We start from the raw sequence: 21,109 nt of genomic DNA, 5'->3' as shown, positions 1-21,109 counted from the left end.
GCATTTTCAGTTCAGTTTTCTAGCTGTGAAGCGGTTTTGGTTTTCATGTCATTTCGTTTGATGTACCAGACGGGAAGAAAAAAGCATTCGATTCTGTCTCTTTGTCCAGTCTCTGTTCCTGACCAAAGGCTAGAGTGTATTCAAGCGGGGCATGTTAACACTGCAACTGTCTGTTTTCTGTCCAACACATTTGTTATTTCTCAAAGGTGTTAGTTAGTAGGCCAGAGTAACAATATGGCCAAGACCAACAGGAGCAATAATTACTTACTCAATGTATGTCACTCCCAGAGCAGAAAAGCCTTCACCAGATGAAAAGGGTTTATTGTTCCACAAGCCAATAGACCCAATGGTACAATGGCTTATTCTACCACCTTGGATTCTTTGTCGTTGGCTGTAGCCACAGTGGATAAGAATTGTTCCTCAAGGTCCCCTTTATACAAATAGTCCTCATACCCAAGCTTCACAATAGGTAATTTGTTTCTGTTTTTAAATGACCCATATGAGCATTTTAGAAATAAGTCACATTCATGTTTTTTTGATTTGTGCTTGGATGATTAATGACAAAAAGGAAATTAGTTGCTACTAAAATGCCAGGTGTTCGTACCAGTCTGTTTTGCCCTTCTATCTATTATATATCAATTGACAGTTGCACGCATGCACACCCATAGAGCACCTTAATACGAAAGCAGTGGACAGTTTAAAATGCCTCAGTGTCATGTCTTGAATGATTCGTCAGCAGCGTTATTTAAAGATTGGGATATAATGTGCACAATTTGACTAATTGAAGAAAAATGTAAGCATGACACATTATGATTTTAAGTGTTATTTACAGTTTGGGGCATGGATTCAAAAATGCTTGAATTTAAAATTGCAATCAATCTATCAAACTCGAAATTCATAAATGCCATTGGAAAACCAGGGACTCCAGGTTTTTAAAGGAAACTCCATGATTTACCATGAGATCAGACTTTTAATTAACATGCTGATGTCGGTAAGATTTACATCTACTCAATCTTGAGGGAACTGCAGATGCAATCCACTCCTGGGCCACATGCTTTGGAACCCATTTTCCCTGTTATCCTTCGGGTTATCTCTGTAGAAAAGACAGCAAAAAAGGACTTTCCAAATGTGCGAACACAATTCTCTCTCAGAGATTTACTCCCAGCATAACTTTTTGTGTAAAAAAAACACAGTAGTTTCAAGATCATTTCAGTCTGAGACTCACGTCTAGGCTGCACCTTATTGAAGATGAAGCACTCGTTTGAATTATGGCACCTATTTAAAGTAAAGAGTCACACGTGCTGTAATGATACAGACTGCTTTTGATGTCACAAAGGAGCCATTAAGTCACTAACATGCTAGAAAAGAGGCTATTCATGGAAATAAATTGGTGGTTTAGGCAGGCATGGCTCAACCCATTCCTGGCATGTCATAAAAATCAGACATCTTCATGAGACACTCGAAACCATCCTTGATTCGCTGACAGAATGAGGACCCGGTATAAATAATTAGCACAGTTTTCAACTTGTTTGTCATTAGAAGTGGAGAAAGCCTGGCATACAGGCTACAGATTAATAGACATAAAGATGATTCCACTTGAAATAATGGACTGAACTGGAGCAGACATGACAGTGCTTCAGAGAGAAAGCTGTGGAATATAGAAGAAATTCAGTCTCTCCACAGCTGTGTGTCACTCTGGATCTTTGAGTGGCACTGGCACATTACTGTGGCGTCAGAACAGAAAAAAACCCGTCCTCCCCCTTTCTCTCACTCTAAAACTAGCACAGGTCCCTCGGGGGCAGAAGGGAGATGGCTTTAAATTGATAATCACCAGTGTTCATTATCGTGGTTCCTGGATTTACTCTTGAGTTCATTTCCGAATTACTTGATTATGTATCGAAAATTATTCATTAATGTTTTCCACTTGCAACAGTTTTCACAAGTCATTAATTACTTTAAGTGTCTCTCGATAAGTAATGATTGGTTCCCCCCCTGATATACCCCCCGCTGCTGATTCCTTGTCACATACAGGCGCGTTGTTGTACGTCAAGTGTTGAAGCATTTCCCATTATATTGAGGCAGTAAATGAATTTGATACGATGAAAACCCACCGCATCAAAATCACTCTCACAGTTTGACATGTAACACACTTCAGCAAAATGTTTTCTCACAGCAGGCTGTTTTTTTTGGCTTCGGCTCTTCTTTTTTTCTTTGTATCAAGTCAGATTTAACTTTGTGTCACATAGGTTCCTTTGATTATATCATCTTAAAGGTGCTAAATAAGAGATTCTGAGCATTTTCATGGCCTTCTTAACGGCTCTTAACATGGCGGCGGCTGAGCCAGCAGCTTGCTACTGGCAGTGCTAACAGCGCTAGCAGTGCAAACAACGGCAAAAAGGAAATGACGACGCAAACAGTGTTCACCTGAGTGGGACCTCGAGGGCTGGTGCTATACTTGCGCGATAAAGGTGTTATCAGCTGAAACCGCTGTATGAGAGCAGTGCAGAGCGGCCTTGAGCCAATAGGGCACGCTCACGTGCACTAAATGCATATGTGGCTGGCCCGATGCATGCTAACAAACCAATGATAAACTCGGACAACACACACAACGGAAGCAACTTCATTCTCTGCTCCGGTAGACTTTACTCCACGATCTTTACATAGCGAATAGTTGTTTGTCCAGAGAAAATGAATTCACTCAAGAAAATGTTTCTAGTGATCACAATCTAGGCAGAATTCTTAACATGCTTGGAAAAAAAGTAGTATTTTATAGAAATAACATCTTGGATATAATAAAGGCTTGCTGACTCATCTCTTGCGGATAAGATATTATTTTGTTAGCACCTAGTTACCACAGAGATCCGGTTCACAACACCGTAAAGGCACATACACACAGGAAGCAGTGTTGTAAAAATATAAATGCTTTATTGGTACAAACTATGTGGAGTAACCAGTGACAGCTGGTTTAGCAGGCAGGATGAGTTCACAGACCAGGCGATAAGATAGGTATCACAAACAATTTAAAGCCAAATAAACAAAACAAAAAGACCAAGGCAGCACATGAAATACATAAAATGATATATACCTGAAACAGCCATCCCCCAAACACACGCTGCCCCCTCCGTAACTGACTCCTCTCAGACACTGCGCTACTGATGCAACGTATGCGGCCTCACCATACGGCTCCGCTTGTTGTGGGAGAGAAAGCAGGTGGACTCGCAGGTGTACTTTCTACCTCATTTACAGTCTACTGCTATAGATCAAAGCATGAGGCTAACCCAAAACTATTGGATGAACTAGAATTGATGAACCTCGTAGACTTTCATCTTTGGTATGTTATATTTTACCTACTTCATGCATATTTAGATATAACTCCGTTGGCAGGCAGTCTGGGCTATTTTGTGAAAAGATAATTATCACACATGCACACATTACTATAGGGCCTAATTGCTTACCCTTAAATTCCATGGTGCCACCCAATTACAAATTCCTGGCCACCTTACTGAAACAAAATTAGCATCTAAAAATGTCCAAAAGCATGTTGATCAATGTGGATGGAAACCGAATTAAAGACGGAGCGACACAGAACGAGGTGGCTTGCTTTATCACTAATGTTAGATCAAGTGTGCAGATTCCAGGCAGGTAATTGGCTATGATTAGTATGACATCACAGTTTAGTCCACATTAAACTTGATTATGACATATGATTTCAAATGTTTTAAATAAATTGTTAAATGTTTTACAGCTCTCATAACATTATAATGTCATTCATTCAGAATGTGTAGTAATACAATACATTAATGAAGTAACATGAAGGAAATAGTAATTTCTCAAACTCCCAGATCTGCTATAAGTCAAACCATTGCATATGTCATCATATGACACCCTGTGCTTGGAAATTGAATTTTAGCAAAGCTTCTGAATGTAGCAATTATTCATCAGTACTTTTCTCATGTTCAACCCTATATAGCCTGACTTTTATCGTGAGGCAAAAAAAAAGTCAAAAAAAGCAAAGCTGCAATGCCATTAGAATGCTCTTAGATTGATATTGAATTGCTTCACTTCCTCTTTAAGTGCTTTCAAAGTATGGCAGGCGTCCTTTGGGAAAACACAGATGGACTGTTTACCATCCCAGTGTCATTTCATATTTTCCTCATTTCACATGTTTAGTTTTGAATCCTCTCAGTTGGACATCTCTTCCCGTGTTCCCTTTTTCATGATTTAAAAATGATTCACCTCAGACATACTGCATGTGACATTTTAGGGCAGTGATTAAGAGACACATCCAGGCCTCGCATGAAATGTTGACAGTTCTTTAAAAGCTTTTATTCAGCTGGAAAAAGTGACATTGCGTGTGGGCAACTTGTGGTATTTTTAGTTCTGATGATCAAATAAATCCTCAAAACTGTTTATGGTGCTGATAACATAAGACGTTTTTTTTCTTCTTGTGACTTAATTATTTCATGTTTGTTCAGTATTAGTTTGAAATGCAAACAACAACGACTTATTGGCATCAGCATATCACAATGTTTAACTGGTGTGAGAGTTTGTGGGTTTACTTGACGTTCATCACAGTGTGAGAAGGTAAAAAGCTGGTTGCACCAAATGTAGCTATTTATGTTGGGTTATGGTTTGAGGCTTGAGGCTAGAATACGACTTGGATACGGTTAGAATAGCAGTTATGCATAAGGTTCAGCAGGTAGGTTGATACAAGTTCAGTGCAGTAATAATGCATGCGCGTACGTGTGTTTGTGCCTTGTACTGACATATTTATAGTTCTGTGTCTCTGTGCCCATGGGCAAACCCGTGTTGTGTCTTTGTGTCTCTCAGGGCACGGCAAGTCTTTTGTGTGCTTACAGTATGCTCATCCATTTTTGCATTGCTACCACTTTTTGGGAGTTAAGCAGTTTGAGAGAAACTGAGGGAGGCAGAGAGAGAGAGAGAGAGAGAGAGAGAGAGAGGATGGGGAGGGGAGGTGGGTCCTCGCTGCATCTTGAGCAGATTTAAACAGGCAGAGAACAAAAGGCCCGTGGAAGGGAAAGTATGAGGAAGGTTTTTTCCTTTTGCCGTTCTTGTAAGTTGGTGCACCCACCCTTCCAGAAGTCAGGGGAGATCACTGCAAAAGCAATTTTAAATAATTTGTAATTCAGAGCACTTCAGAGGCCCCAGACTGTGCAGCCAATGCCTGAACAGAAATGTTACTCTGTAAGACAACGAGAAGGGGAACTCTGCCTCCTTGAAAGTAAGAGTACATTACACATATTATTTCTGCACCATTTGGCCAAGCTTCTTAGCGTGCACACGTACGGATCTGCTGAGTAAGCATGTCTGTCTGATGGTGGGGTCAGTTTGGACAGTATATTTAAATGTATCAAATAATAATTTATGTTGCATATATCAGCTAAATGACGTCTTTTTTAAGTTTATCTTCCCATCAAATGTGTAAACTTAAGTTAAAGCAGTGCTGAACTCAAGTGGCACATCATAAAGACATTATTTGATCAAAGGTCTTGGTATTGACCAGCTGAAGAGGATATTTTGAAGTAGTCTAAAGATTTTACAAGTGGAATTTGAAACTTGATGATGTCTCTCTCACCTCTTCAGTCCTATCGTGGCACATTTTTTTTTATCACTGTCAGAAAGATGACTGGCCAAAAGGAAGACAAATGTCTGTTCAGAGGAGCTGGATGAGGGACTGAAATAATACAAATTCTGATTGATACAGACCTGAAAAAAAAGTTCTGCAAGAAATTGTTTTTTTTCACATCACAATACGTATTCATCAGGAGCCAAATTCAGGTCAGCAGTCTGTTCTGTCACCTTGTGTTCAGTCAGTTGAAATGCTGGTGTTTGTATGGCCACATACTGTAACGCACAGCGATGAAGCCATGTCAGCCTCTCCAGAGCAACTGAAGTAGATGGGAGCGGCAACAAATGAACACAGAATTGTTACAAGTTATTCATAGCTTTGTTTCAAATGACTTTCACTATATGGTAAATGTGGATCATATTTGCAGCAAAGTGTAACATATATTCTGTTCACTAACGTGATTTGCATGTTAACATGACCTGTTTGTGTAATTTACGGTATAAACTTCTGTTTAATCTTATGCAAATAATTGACAATGGCGGCGCTCCCGGCGCAAAAATATATCCAGGTTTACAGAAAATAAGGTTTTATATCTTCATGCATGCCGGGTAGATTGTTGCATGTAGCATGAGTGAGACTCTCCTATTGGCAGTCATTGGCATGCAGGACTGTGCCTCAGTGAGAGAAATGTTGTTTTCTACAAGGCTCCGTGTGCACCTGAGTCACTCGTAGCGCAGTTCCTTTATCAGAGCAAAGCAGCAGGATGGAAGAGCATATCTTGGGCTGATAGTGGGGCTGCCACTCCTGACTAATCCCGCTCACCGCCGGAGAAATAAAGAAATAAATAACCAAGGACTTGAGAAAGGAAGGGGGAGAAAAATGTACGTTGTATGGAGAGCAGTTCAAAGGCTTTCAGTCATATAGAGGAGATCTACTTCTGATCTCTAGATAAAGATGAGACTGTAGAGACAGTATATTGGCTTGGAAAGACAGGCAGATAGAACACGAGGTAGGGGAAAGGTCTGTGTGTGTGTGTGTGTGTGTGTGTGTGAGCGATCACATCGTACATTTAAAAACATGCTATTGATTTTCACAAATCAAGTTTTCAGGTTGGCACTGTAAGTAAATTAAATATGAGAAGGCTGCGTGTGTATTAAAAGAAGCACATTCAATTGTAATGGCTTCTACATAACCTTCTGGTGTACCTTTTATGGTGTCTGAGTTCAAAATCTGTTATTGCATTACACCCGAGACACACATTAGAGTGGGAAATGGAGGAGGAGAAGAAGAAGAAGGAATACAGCAAATTCGATCATTTTCTTTTTAAAGCAGAGACAGGCGGGCCTTTTTTTCAGTTAAAGATGTTCAATATTGAAGACTCGGCTTTCATGGTTGGATTCTACAATGTGCAAATTTGCACCTACAGTATGTTCGACAATTTTTTCTTCCGTGCCGGTGAAGTGTTAAACAGGATGAGAAATCAAATAAGATAAATCAATGTAAAACTGGGAAAATAAATATATTATACAAACAAAACTGTAACTCCACATTCCAAAAAAGACAAGCTACAGACATGATGTAAAAATACAATACACTGTCATTGTTAAACCCTCGGAGTCTCTGTAAATGATGTGAAGTGGGCTATTGCTCCAATCTTGTCAGACACAAAGAAAACTTGGATTCAAAGTCATTAAAATGGTTCATTGCTCTATTTTCTAATTTACTGAGATTAATAACAGGCGATTAAAACCATATACTCCAAGGAGTTCTTTAATTTGCAGGAATTTACCACAATACATTCCTCAAGGAGACTCACGAGTTACTGACTAAAGTAAAGAAGAGAGATGAACAGAACTAAACAGAAATCACAGCTGACGATTAAAGAGGGGGAAAAATGGAATGAAAAAACTACCCTGACGTATGCGCAGATTCTTTAAAACTGAAACAAATAAAAGAGACACATCTCTCTCGGTCAATTCTTAAAGCGCCTCACAAACTGAAATAAAAGCATTTCAGAGCAAAGCGCTGTGATTCATCTGCCAAAGGCACACCGATGTGCAACATCGACAATCCCAGTGGAGTGACTGGAGCTTTGGGAAGTATTGTACTTCTTTGTAGTGTCTTTTCTCCACAATGTGTCTAGAGCCCCGGACGTGCGCCTCCCTCAGCCTGTGCAGAGCGTGCTGAATAAGGGTATGTTCTGCTCCGAGGCAAACTGTGGCAATAAAGAGCCTTTCAGGCGGACAGGTTGTCAGCACGCGGTTCAGTCACTGATGGTGCGAAGGCTTGTCGTTCTGGATCCTTGAAGACTCTTTGACAGTGACGGGTGCATCTACAACATCCAGAAAAGATCTCACTCAAAAGGTTTGCAGGGACCATGTTTCCTATCGGTACCAAACCGGAAAGTACCAAGGGGTACTTATGTTCAGGAGGGAACCCAATTCTACTTTTCTTTTTTTTTTTTTTAATAACACATGCGAGCAGTTATCTACATTCCGTCGTTTCATTCTACCAGACGTATTCAGAAAGCTGTAAGCTCAAACTGCTGTTAGCAATTTGTCTGGAGGACATGACTTGCTTTGGCATGAGGAGGCATAAACTTATAACTTTATAGTGACGTTTTATCTTACCACATTTCAATCACAACTGTTGCCTAGGTTTAATACAATCAACCAGGGACACAGCAGCAATATCAGATTTGTTTCGGCCTGTGTGACTGCCATGACAACTGCTCAATCAATGCTTTGACATCTTCATATACACGATTTTCTTTTTTTGTCCCCTTCAAAGATGCGATCCACAACTGAATATCAACACAATATCACTGCTCAAAACACACTCAGAAGAAAAGCTTCAGGAATGACATGTTGAATTAACGACAAGCTCAGCATTCTTTCCATGCAGATTGAAAGAGAAGTCCTGCATCTTCCTCTGGACTTTAGAAAGGCTCAGTGAAAGACATGGTACATGCACCCATTCCTCCTTGCTACCCACTTCCTTTGAAGGGATGACAGCTACATCACAGCGAGTCAAAAATTTGAAGCCAATACTTGGCAGCCCAGCGGTATTTCTTTTTTTCCTTTCACTGAGCAGCGGAAATCAGGGATCCTACAGACATCATAGAATTCACTTTATTTCCCTTGCTGCCTGTGCTTCCTCTGTTGTTATCCTCTGAAGGCTCAGTATGACCCCCAAACACACCAGGCACACTTTGTTGTTATTTTCAATATAAAATATCCATTCAGGGATTACTTGATGCTTCTCAGTGTTTATTCTCTACACGGTTCTCACTAAATGCAAGACAAATTGAGCATTTTTGGAACTGGCACTTCAGTCAAAGTGTTTGTCAGTGTCATGCCCCATATTGAAGCGTTTCAAAGTTAATACAGCAAGTGTGCATGACCATTGTGATTAGTTTGGGGCGTATTTTAGGAAGAGCATTAACACTTGCTGTCCTTATGGTTGTTAACCGCACAGAATTCAGTAGTCAGAGAGAAAAGGGTGAAGACAAAAAGTGTTAGAGGGACAGAGGGAAGACAGAGAGGAGAGACTTGAAATGGAGGAAGTGTAAGAGTGATGGACTTGGCTGCCCAGTTAGCCGATGAGATGGAGCTACATGCTTCTGTGTTGTGTTATGCATCACTGATCTCCTCCTGCAGACTTACCCACTAAGCTGTGGTCATGGCCACCATCTTCCCACATTTCTCACCAGCTCTCCCTATGGCTTTAGTCCCATGTGCTTCCTGTAAACCAATCCAGTAAAACCCCACCCCAAACTCCCCATTCCACTCACACACACACACACACACACACACACAGGAAATCACATGTATAATTTCCACATAGAGTTCATGTTTTTATGCTGCCATATCACTTGTAAGCAATGGACGTGTAAAATCATTTGACACAAGGCATAGCCGTCTAAAAAAACATGATATGTTGTCTTCTGTTGTGTGCTTTCGTGGCACCAGTGTGAACCAGCACTGCTGTTTCTAATCAGACAGAATGCTTTACAGGACACTCACAAGGGTAGGTCCAGGGTTCTCAGAGGTGAGCACTGTTCCAGTGTTGGCCATTTATCACCACTGCAGTGGGGATGGAGGAGGCACGCTGTGAATGCAGAGTGGTATTATGGGATCCTGGTCTCTTGATGTTGCCAGTGATAAACATTATGCTTGAGGCCAAGTGTGTCTTCCGCCATTATTTAGAGGACTCTGAATTGGAATTCCTTTCCTGCAGGCAGACCAGGATTACTTAGTGGGATGTTTACAAACACACAGTCATGTTTTTATGGGACAGATAAAGGGTATGATGAATATCGTTTCCTTTATCCTTCAACAAACAATTTGTACTCTGACAGGTTATTGGTTGATTCTAAAAATACGAAATATAAAAGAAATTGTGTTCTGTTTATATGCTATATTCAATTTAAGTAAATTTAAGTGAAAAACAAAGGTTTTTTTGCACAATACTGTATTTATGAAATACATCATTGCATGGCATCCTGTAATCTATGTGATTAATACAATGTTTGTCCAAGTTAATTTTTATCTTTATCCATTCTACTTAGAAATGCGATGAAGAACCACTGAACTGAATGTCTTTTCCACATTCCTTACACAGCCATAAAACACAACTCTCAGTTCACGCTACTTTTAAAGAATAGCCTTTTCATTTAAATCTTTTCGAACCATGCTTTAGTTTAAAAACCGTATCCCACAGTTTCTGTTGGAGTCACATTGTTTGAGCACATTCAAAAATGGAGGCATTAGAACAGGGAATTATTACAAAAAGGCCAAAACAAAGAGGGACAAACTGTTCACATGTGTACCATTGCAGATTGCAACGAGTTTAAAAGATCATCTGTTGCCATGCTCTGAAGATGAAGAGGGTGCTGCACTGAATGAGAGCTGTTATGGCAAATGTGTCCTCTTCAGTGAATAGATTCCACATTATGTTGTCTGTTAGTGCCACACAACTCTCCAAAGAGCTCTGACGACCATGAATCATTTTAAAGCCTCAAATATACACAAAATAGGCTCACAGCAGATTTAGTCTATGTATATAGAAGCATTAATATATCAATTTGTAGTTGCTGGCTGTTGCGTCTTCATCAAGATGAGTGGTCTGAACTTCTGAAAGGATCAATTAGTGATTCCTCTTTGAAATAAAACAACAATAAACACTGTGGGTTTCAGCTGATTGCAGACCTTTTGCTCTCTTTCTTCAGCTTCTTGTCACTTATATCAAAAGGACACATTTGACTGGCTTGTAAACATCCAATTTCAAAGGCCCATTCCTGTTTGGAGTGGTAGGGCAAAGCAGAAACAATATATTCTTCAAATTCTGACAAAGTCTGTTTCAAAAAAAAGAGAAAAAGGGGGGCAGTTTCATGATCATCCCTTACAAAATGACATGCTTTCATCCTTGCCACATCCTCCCTTGGTATGTCACTGTATCTATCCCAGCCTTCTTTTGCCCTCTTTTTTTTATTTTTGCTTTTTGCTTTTGGCAGGAAAAGACAGCAGACATGAAATATTTCCCCATCTTTTTCTTATCTGACAAGGTTTGTGAAGGCAAGTTGGAAAGAGGAGGTGTGCCATTTTTCTCCAACAGCCAACCAACAAAATGTAACAGCTTCCCTGCACTGGAGAGATCACCTTTCCTTCAAAGGCCCAAACACCAGCAGCACATTCTTCGACACTCATAAAATGAATGTTGTGAAGGGACATCAAGAACATATCCTGTACTGCATGCTCATGCTGCAGGAGCTTGCAGGCAGCACCTTATTTTTCGGGTCTAATGTACAAATTTCCCCCCATTTTCTTTTTCTCTTTTGTAGTTATTATATGTTAAGCTCTTACGGAAAGGTGAGTGAAATTATATTGTAATTATCCACATAGAGATTTTGATAATATCAAGCTACTGCCTTCTACCCACTTAAAACCTCCTGCTCAAACGTCCTGGTAATAGGCTTGTCTCAGACACAAAAGGCTGAACTTGACATACCTTTTGAGGTCCATGGCTGTTGGCAGGTTGATGGACAGCCAAGAACGACAGGGTTGCCCCCTCTCTGGCTAATTAGCTCATAGGAGGAAATTAATGCAATTCCAACAGGGCTTATCAAAAAATTGCAATCCCCCGCAAAAACAATAAGAGGCTTTTTACACCATAGCCTTCTAGAAAGGACTATCATCAGGAATTGTAGACGTTTCAATGGGCACAGTGAACACAGATGGTATCAGGAGGTCAGGCTACTTGAGCTAAAAGATGTATGAGATGGTAATATAATGCTAGATATTCTGCAAAAAAAACCTAAATAATATGACAAATGCTCAAGCTTGGAAAAGCTGGATGTAAGTGTGCAACATGTCCAGTGGAAAGATTAAAAGGGCAAAAAAAACTGGGTTTCATGGGACCAAACATTTATCAGCTCAGCTTCCCACAGAAGTCAGACGACCCTGAAAAAAGCTGCCAGCGTAGCACAGGGAAGAGCAGAGAGTCTGTTTTGTAATGGATGGAGGATTTTTTCTTTATATATTCAGTACACATAAACACATCAGAGCACACCTCGCTTGGGGGAGGCGACAGGGGCTGCAGAGAGAGTGTGTAGTGGCATAGAATTACCATGAATAATTAAAAGACTGGTGTGAGCATTCTGGTAGCTCTTTGATTGACTCTGAAAGCCCCAGGAAGAAATTGGCAGATGAGAGCAAACTGCAAAATGGCCAGCTCTTTGCTCTCAGCTCCCTGCCGAAGATTTTCTCAGCTAAAAACTTGAATCAGCAGTATGCTGGGAGGCCCTTTTTGTGTCTGTCTGGCTCCCAAATTCTGCTCATCAAAAAAGGAAAAAAGAAAAATAACATAAGTTGTCATGTGGGCCTTGCGACATGCTTTAAAACCATGTTCTCGAAGGGTTTCTGTTTATTCATCGACTCATCGGTGAAATGTAATGGCTGGCAAACTGTTGAAGATGTCTCTTTCTTGGATTGTAGACTCATATTCACAGCGTGCAATCACGTAACAGAATTACAAAAGAACAAAAATGGCTGACACATGTCACTGCCGGGGAGAGTGGCCCATGGGGTGTCATCTGCAAATTTGCTGAGTGCACAGGAAGGAGAGGTCAACAGGGACTGGGGCTTGGCAGCAGCCCCTCACCTTGCCAGAGTGTCCGGATGTGGGCGGCATCCCATTACTCATCCATATTATTTTGCCAAGCCAGCACCAATGTCCTTAGATATGTGACATGAAGGCCATTCAGCTAAATGAAACCTGCAGGTGACTCATGTTGTTCGGTTATAGGCCAGAGACAAGCACCAAGATGCTCAAGTAAAACCAGTGGTATATTGGTTGGATTTTTCCAGCCACGTTGAACTGTTTGGATGTTACGCTTTGGCTGATGCTGATCTGCAACAGGTTTAGTTAGCCAGGGAGGAAGTTGTTCTTCATCTTACCTCTCGGATTGTCCAGGAATATCCTTGTCATAGTCATGTGTATTTCATTAAATCTGCTCTTCGACATTCCTTCTGTCAGTCCTCACCACTGTCAGCATGAGAAAATGACTGAACATTTCACTTGTACAATAAGTGGAAGATTCACTGTCAGCATGTTGCCATGAATAGTGCAGGTTAACAGCAGTATCCTGTATGCAGTCTGTATGACCTGAGGGATAATTGATATGGAAGGGTGAGCAAAAATGGGATGTTGTCTTCTACATACACACTATTACCGCAACATACTTAATTTTCTCTGTGGCCTTGGTATAAAGATCCACTAATCACTTTCAAGATCACCTGATAGAAAATGAAATGTCCATAAACGATAATCATTGAATTACAGATCATTTGAAAGACAATTATAGTTGATCTGTTAGTTATATTTTATTTAGGAGGGCACTGATTTGTCTTCATTTGGTTTTGTTTGATAATCTAGCAAGATTAAGAAATTCTGACCAAATAATAGAACATATAAAAAATCTGAGTGTTAGGAAATGATGGCTCTTGCCCTATGACATGTGCATATTACGCAATATCCTCTGCAATATCCTTTACCATATTTGGCATAATGCTGAAAGAGCTTTCATTTAACAACTGCCAGCTACCAGCAGATATAACACAGATATTGCCACTCAACACAAAAGCGCCATTCATTGACAATCACCTTTAATGAAATGTCAGATGGCTGCCTACCCACCTGACTGCCTGACCTGAATTTGCTGTTTAATGCGCCTTTGTGTGGTGAGAGAAAAATAGCTAGTTGCCAGGGAAGATTCTTCCCACAAAGGTGGTGCAGAGAGACACATTTTAGCCTCCTGAAATCATATCCTCACTCGCATGTAGCCGCAAAGAGTGGACTTTCACATTGTGGTGTTTCTACACATAGTATGTTTCTACTAAGGCTCCATCTTAATAGGACCACAATTCAGCACTGTGTATTTTGTTTTGGCTGTGTAGAATACATGGTCTTATGAGCAAGACTTCTCTTTTTGGCTTGATTCAGTGTATTTAAATTAGTTTGACCTTGTGGCAGACAAGTCCATTTTCCTATCTTTAAGATCTATCTCTGCTGCTGGGGATTAAACAGTGTTGATGAAGAATGCAAACGTACTGTCCCTTCCGTTTCCTCCCCTCAAACATGCAACCGTTGAGCTGTCATTAAGCATTCATATGCAATACGGCTCCTGCTAAAATGATGTAAAAGCAGTTTTTGTCCTGAGTCAGTGTGTATAGAAACACTACTGTGATTTGGGGAACCAATAAGTTCTCTAAAATAGTATTTAGAGTGACTAGGAAAATGTTGCACAATACATTTAACAGAAAAGGGCAAAAACTAAACATTGTCCCTTTGCGTAACCAATTTAATTTACAGAGATATGTATGGACAGGAATGTACTATTCATCTGCCATGTTTGGCAGTTTGGTCAGAACTTTATACCTCTGCTGCTTTCTACTGAAGTGTGAAAGGTTTGACAGAATGACGATAAAGAGAGGTATGCTGATACAATGGAGGAGGTGTGGATAGCTATATGTCACCGTCAGTAATACGTTAGCATGACTAGCATCGAGATGTATCGACGCCACAGACGACCCACAATTTTCCACTCTCTTCCATATTACCCATGACCACAAGAATATATATACCTTGAAAGTAGGTTTGGATAGGATGGAAATTGTTCGCGGTGTTTGTGTGTGTGTGTGTGTGTGTGTTTTGAGAGAGAGGGGGGGATGGGAAAAGAAGGAGAAGAAAGAGAGAGAGCACTGTAGGTAGGCAGTGAAAGTAATGGTGCTGTTTATGGATTGGGGCTATTTTGTACATCAAAGTACACAGAAAAGGAGAGAGAGACAGTGAGGGAGAGAGAGGGAGGGGGGAAGTCTGCTGCAGGCCATTTGATTGTCATTGTTTCTCCTAGGTCACGTGGGAGTGCATACGCCTTGTTTTTATTCTTTTTTGTTTTCCGTCTTCTGTTCTTCCTTTCTCCCCAGTAATATCAAGCAACGCTGCTGAAAATGCTATTGACATAAGACTATAACAAGCACAGCTCGCTCTTCTTTGTTGTTTCCATGGATCAAAAACTCCAGATTGCTCTGTGTCCTGCCTCTCTTGGTGTCTCTCTAATATGGTGTGTGTGACTTACCCTCCTAAGCCTTTCATAATCATTTTAAAGTAGTCAGTCTTAATCACTTCATCCCTCTCCTTAATCTCATCATACATATTCTTTAATCTCCTCATAGGAATACTCTGTCTGCATACACAGTTATTCTCAACGTAATCATTGTGGATATATGGTCTAAATGCACACGTTTGGCCCGACATTTGGTTTCATTATTGCTCGCTAATCTGGCTAACCACCCCCCCCCCCCCACCAACACACACACACACACAGACACACACTCTAATGTCCAACTGATATCTCAAAATGCACGGGATATGCAGCTGACTGTCCATTCCACATCAAAGGTTCATTTAAGTTTGAGACATTACGGTTTCTAAGCCGAGTCACAAGTGCAGAAAGCCATTGGAATCCAACGAGAGAAGGTCCGTCATGCTTTGACGTACATTTACACCCATGTTAATCACAAAGTCGCAGAATGGAGCCTCTTCCTTTTTCTTGAGCGTCCTTCAGGTCTCCTTCCAGCATCATGTGTGAGAGCCTGTCCAAAGAGATTTGACAAGGGCCCTGCAAGGAGAAGGAAATAAAACCCAGAGAGATGAGGCAAACATATTAATCTTGTTAAGTTAAACGCTGACCCCCCCTCCCCCTCTCAGTGCTCCCCTGCTCTACTCCTCTCCCCATTCCAAACCCAGATAATGTGCAGTGCTCGCAGTGAAAAATCAGCTAATTTCAGACCACGACTCAGTCTGACTTACGGAGGCTCTTAGGGTGGTGCTGAGCTCTGTGCTACTTCTCCATTAGTCGCCCCCCACCGCTGCCATTGCCTTTGTCTCTGTCGCAGATTCTGCGACTGACTGTGTCTCTCTCCAACACACAGGCACACTTGTTCAATAATCACTCCCTGTCTCTCTCTCCACACACACACTTACAGGAAAAACAGTCGGGCGCATTTATCTCGGCCCTTCATCCTCGGCCCATTCGTGACCTTGAGATATATGATGGATGTGGGTCTCTGATGTAAGTGAGTTGTAAGCTTTAGATTGACAGGGATGGAACATATTGATGATATTACTGAGGGAGAAGGAGAAAGAGGAGTGGGGTGATAGGCAAACATAAAATCACACAAATTACGTGGCAGAAAAAAAGAGAGGGAAAAATAAATGCTTCCATAGAGTGTGCAGAGTTGACGGACTATGTTTCCCCCTTGTGGTGCTGGCAAGCAGGTAGGATGCATTTGTAGTGTGTCTTTAAAACCCAAGCGGAGCATTTGAGGAATTGGGAGTTGGCGTTCTCTGTGTGCGGTGATTGTGTTCCCCCTGGGGAATAAAAAGGGCATGAAATTAAGATCAGTTTTGAACTCTGATATCTCTCTCTGTCTGTCTCCCAGACTAACCTACTCTCTTCCTCCCACTCTCTCTCTCTCTTACTTCCTCCTCATGCAAAAAATCCAAACGTCTCACCGAAAGACACATCAGTGTTGTGATTCACACTGTTGGTGTAAGCCTCATCCCTGCACCCACAGCCCTCTATCTCACACCTCCTGACTGAACCATTTCAACGGTTCTGGGAGGCAATTACTGTGTGCATGTTAGGTTAAAAAAAAAAAAAAGATTCAAATATGTTCGATAAGTGGTAGTTTTTACACAAAGTTCAAACTTTAAAGTATTTGACCTTTTCATCTGCTATCACGAGCAAGAAAGAAACAAACTGAATCTGCCGGACATTTAATTTTTTCCTCGTCTGTCAGTGTAGCAAATTGGGAAATCTTATCAGTCATCTCTGGCAGATGCTGTACAGCAAAAGGGAAAATGGCTTTTTAAAATTCACTTGAGTGAAGCCATTCCATGCTTTTTACTGGTGCAGTATGTTGTCTCCTCACTGAGTAATGAGATTATTCTTTTGCTTAAGTGACCATTGAAAAGCCCACATCTCAGTCATATCCGGACAGATTTCCTTTTTACATCCTCTGGATCTCCTTGCTTCTGCAAGACAATGGAGGTCAGCCCACTAATGCTGACCACGGCTTTTCAGAGGGCACAGGAGAAAGACAGAGACAGAGATGGTAGAGCACTGCGTATTGAACCGTTGCATCTCTGCACTTGTTGCAGCACTATGCCATTAAAACCATACATACTGTGCCTTTTCTATATGTTGAGACAAAAATGCAAGGGAAAAAAACTAACTATTGTGTAAGTTAAATGCCAAGTTGCATCTATAATAATATCACAAGGGGCTTCATGAATTACATTGGGAATGTATCCGAGCTGACCAACAGACAGAAGGGAGACACGTCTGAGCTGAACCTTGTGTCACTTGGCTGTTAACGCTTGCTGGTGCAATGTGTGTGTGTGCGCGAGTGCGTGCGTGCATGCATGTGTCCTCACCAAATGCACAAGCATATGGTCACCCTGTGACTGCAGATATGCCATTAATGCTGCACGGCCCTGAGAGCTTACACCGTGTGTGTCTTTCATTCTGCGATGCCTTGATGGCACTGCCTGTCTCCACCATTATGCTGCTGGTTTTAAGCTCTTGATGACACTCTACCATGAAAGATGAAGGTTATTCCTCAAATGTGCAACAGAGATGGGGCAGATTATCTCCGCGCAGATATCGCTACACTGCTGCAATTTAGTACCGATGCTCTCGGTTTCCCCGGCAGCCTAATGTTCGGCTGCATGCAGCTGAAAGCTTTAGTTTATTCATGATATCAGAACGTGGCACTTTTTTGCAGGCTTTCTAAAAGGAGTTACATAACATAACAACTGCAGTGCTAATGCCTTTAACGTCAACACAAATGTCATTCAGTCAGACATCAAAGATAGTCTATATAGTATTATGAATATATGATTTTTTCGTGACCTCATATGAGGATTAACTCTATTTTGGGATAGAAAATCAGTTTATTGTAGATGGCATGAAAGTGTTATTCTTCCTGGGAAAACTACAGTGACATGAAATGGAGGCTGACCCCTACCACCACTGACAGAGAACTAGGGATGGGAAATGTGTTTATAGTGTAGGTATAGGTCATGACATTTGTCTGAGCATTATAGATTATAAACTGAAAGGCTGTGTCTGGCAAAGATCAAATTTACAGCTTTACTCATTTATAAAACCCATTCTCCCAACATTTTTGCTTTATGGCTCTCTAATGTGTGCGCAGGTATTCAATAGTGTCTCTGCAACGGATTAGGACTCACACATCTGGAACATCTACTCCATGCTAAACTATTTGTGTTGAATCAATTTCAGGACAAATAGCCTTGAAATGTGCATTTTAAAATGGATGAGTTTGAAGAGATGAACACTGAGAGGCTGTGAGAGTCCAGCAAAATCACAAGGGGTATGATATTCTTCATGCCAAGAGAGAGGCAAGAACCCTTTCAAGAAGAAGTACAGGGAAATAATTGGAGTACAAGTGCTAGACTCGCATTACCGGCTCATGAGGGTAAGTGCTTGGGAGTTTGTGTGTGTGTGTGTGTGTGGACAGAGAGGAAGGCACGAATAGAGACATAGAGACACAGACAGATACAGATGGACACAAACACACAGATAGATTGCCCAAAATGTTGGTGGGTACCATGGGAGGTCAAATAAAGAGGCAGTAACTTGACCTGAAACAATGTTTCACAGCTTTTGAATGAGAGAGAGGGAGAGAGATGGAACCTCATGAGATGTGTCTGGGGTTAACAACCAGCTAAATGGCCAGTCTGAGTGTCATTGATACCATTTAACCTCTCATACGTGCCAGAGATGAATGGAAAGGTTTTTGCTGTGCCACTCATTACGTTGGTAAGTGCAGACACACATAGCTTTCGTTAAAAAAACAGATTGATTCTTCCCTGAGAGGTGACAAGTACTATTTATTTTTTAAACCCAAGAAGCCAATATGAGTCAAAGTAGTGCAAATGCAAGTTAATTTCATTCTCATTCAGCTCTGATGTAGTCAAAGGAGTTTTTGAATTCCCAAGTAGGGAACATGACATTTATTCTCCGGTGACATTGAGAGTTTTGGTTGTTGATTAAAGAGCAAAGGAAAACACGAGAGCAGGAAACAGAGCAACTATAAAAAGTCTGGTTCGCATGCTATGTTTTATTTGTTTACAAAAAGATATATTATCTAAAAGAGAAAGTAAAAAATGGAATTAACAGAGTTACAAGACATGACAGGAATCCTCTGTAGATATACATCAATGCTTGTATTATTTATTTGCTTTTAGAGAATTTTTAGAGAATAACAGCAACTTATTCAAGGAAATATTATTACTTTTGTTTGTGCACTGAGGATTGCCAATATGATTCAATTTTAAGCAAGTCAGGAGATTGGATGGCAGAGGATAAAAATAATATTTGTTGAGCTTGTTTTCGAGATGTTGTTCTGTTTGTGCAAAACTGCCTCATAACAAAAGTTCATATTTTATGCAAATCATTTTTTTAGGAAACTTAACACCTCCAACATCATGTCAAATTATTATCTATATATGTATATATATTTGTATTTTTTGTATATATATATATGTGTATATTTATATATGTATGTATATATATTAGGGGTGTAACGGTTCACAAAATTCACGGTTCGGTACGATACAGTGGAGCCACGGTTCGGTACGTTTCGGTACAGTAGAAAACTATAAATGCCAGAGAAATGTACTTGATTTTTAAATATATTTATTCATTACAACTAACATCATAAAGTTATTCTTTGACTTTGCACAATGATGGAACTATATTCCACTATGCATTCGTATGATATGATTTATATTGACAGAATACGTTTAATTATTTATTTAGATCCATCATTTATGAATGTCTTGTTCCATTATTTGTCTTGATCCTTTGTATGTTCCTTGGCAGTATACAGTGGATCCCTTCCCTGTCATGCCGAAGAGGCAGATTCAGACTGAACTGAATTGAGAGAGACAGAGATAGAAAGAGACAGAGAGATATTGATAGACTGATAGAGTGTGTCTCTCTCTCCCTGTCTCTCTCTGCATGTTGAACTTCATAAGATGACAGCTGCAGTGAAGGGTTATCATGATAGCCAAGCAATCCGCACCTTGGAAAACAAAGGATTTTGCTCTTATACAACTTACGTGTCTCAGTACATGCTCTCAAAACACATATGGAATATTAGTTCTCCTTTATTCTCGGTTTGTCGCCCCCTTGGTTCTCTCTCTCTCTCTCTCTCCCTCTCCCTCCCGTATTCTCTGTTACTTTTGCATCCCTTCTTTTCCTTTTCTTTTGTTGAAAACCTGTCTTTGTTTGCAGTGGTTATACTATTGGATATTGAATACAGAAACAGAGCCCATCAAAGTAATGTTTGAGAGATCGCTGTTCGCAGCTGTACCCTTTGATTTAAGTACAACATTATTTCCTAAGACCAATGATTACAAATTAAATCGTTTTTTTTTTATGTGCTTGAGACAAATAGCATTTTAGGAGCCTCACTATTTTACTCCTTCCGTGCTTTGATAAAAGAGAGAGCATACTTGAGATGATTAAAGACCAAGACCTCTCTGGATGCGCATTAATTAGCCGTATCAATTTTGCCTCGGATTGTGATCACCTTGGGTAAGTGTTCAATGTGCTCATGTCATAATAAGGTGGAATATGAATCCATTTGTATCTTCAGTGGTAATACAGTTTGAAACAGCTGTGCCGGGAAGACAGCTTTTCTAAAAATCTCTTTGACGTGTTTGCACTAGATCTTATGATGAGGAAGAATTTTTGGAGGCTGGAGCTTCAAGATGATTCGTACTTAGAAAGTGACCCTTAAGATGAAAGACACTGATTAGTGAATAATGAAAACCCACCGATCTGTCCTCCACACCATAAGGAATGCCTTCGTCCTCAGCTTTTTTTCGAGGTCAATCCTGAATGTTTGGTTGTCAGTTTTA

The 21,109-nt window shown here is 40.5% G+C and overlaps 1 protein-coding gene across 4 annotated transcripts in view; it reads left to right on the top strand.

The window, feature by feature from the left end:
• Positions 1–21,109, top strand: part of pcdh9 (protocadherin 9) — a gene marked incomplete at its 5' end in the record, with an annotated part of 174,799 nt that overhangs the window by 80,982 nt on the left and 72,708 nt on the right. The window lies entirely within an intron of this gene.

Source organism: Melanostigma gelatinosum (genome assembly GCF_949748355.1).
Source record: "Melanostigma gelatinosum genome assembly, chromosome: 2".
Lineage (NCBI taxonomy): Eukaryota > Metazoa > Chordata > Actinopteri > Perciformes > Zoarcidae > Melanostigma > Melanostigma gelatinosum.
Note: the sequence above shows the minus strand (reverse complement) of the source record. Positions and strands in the feature narration are given on the sequence as shown.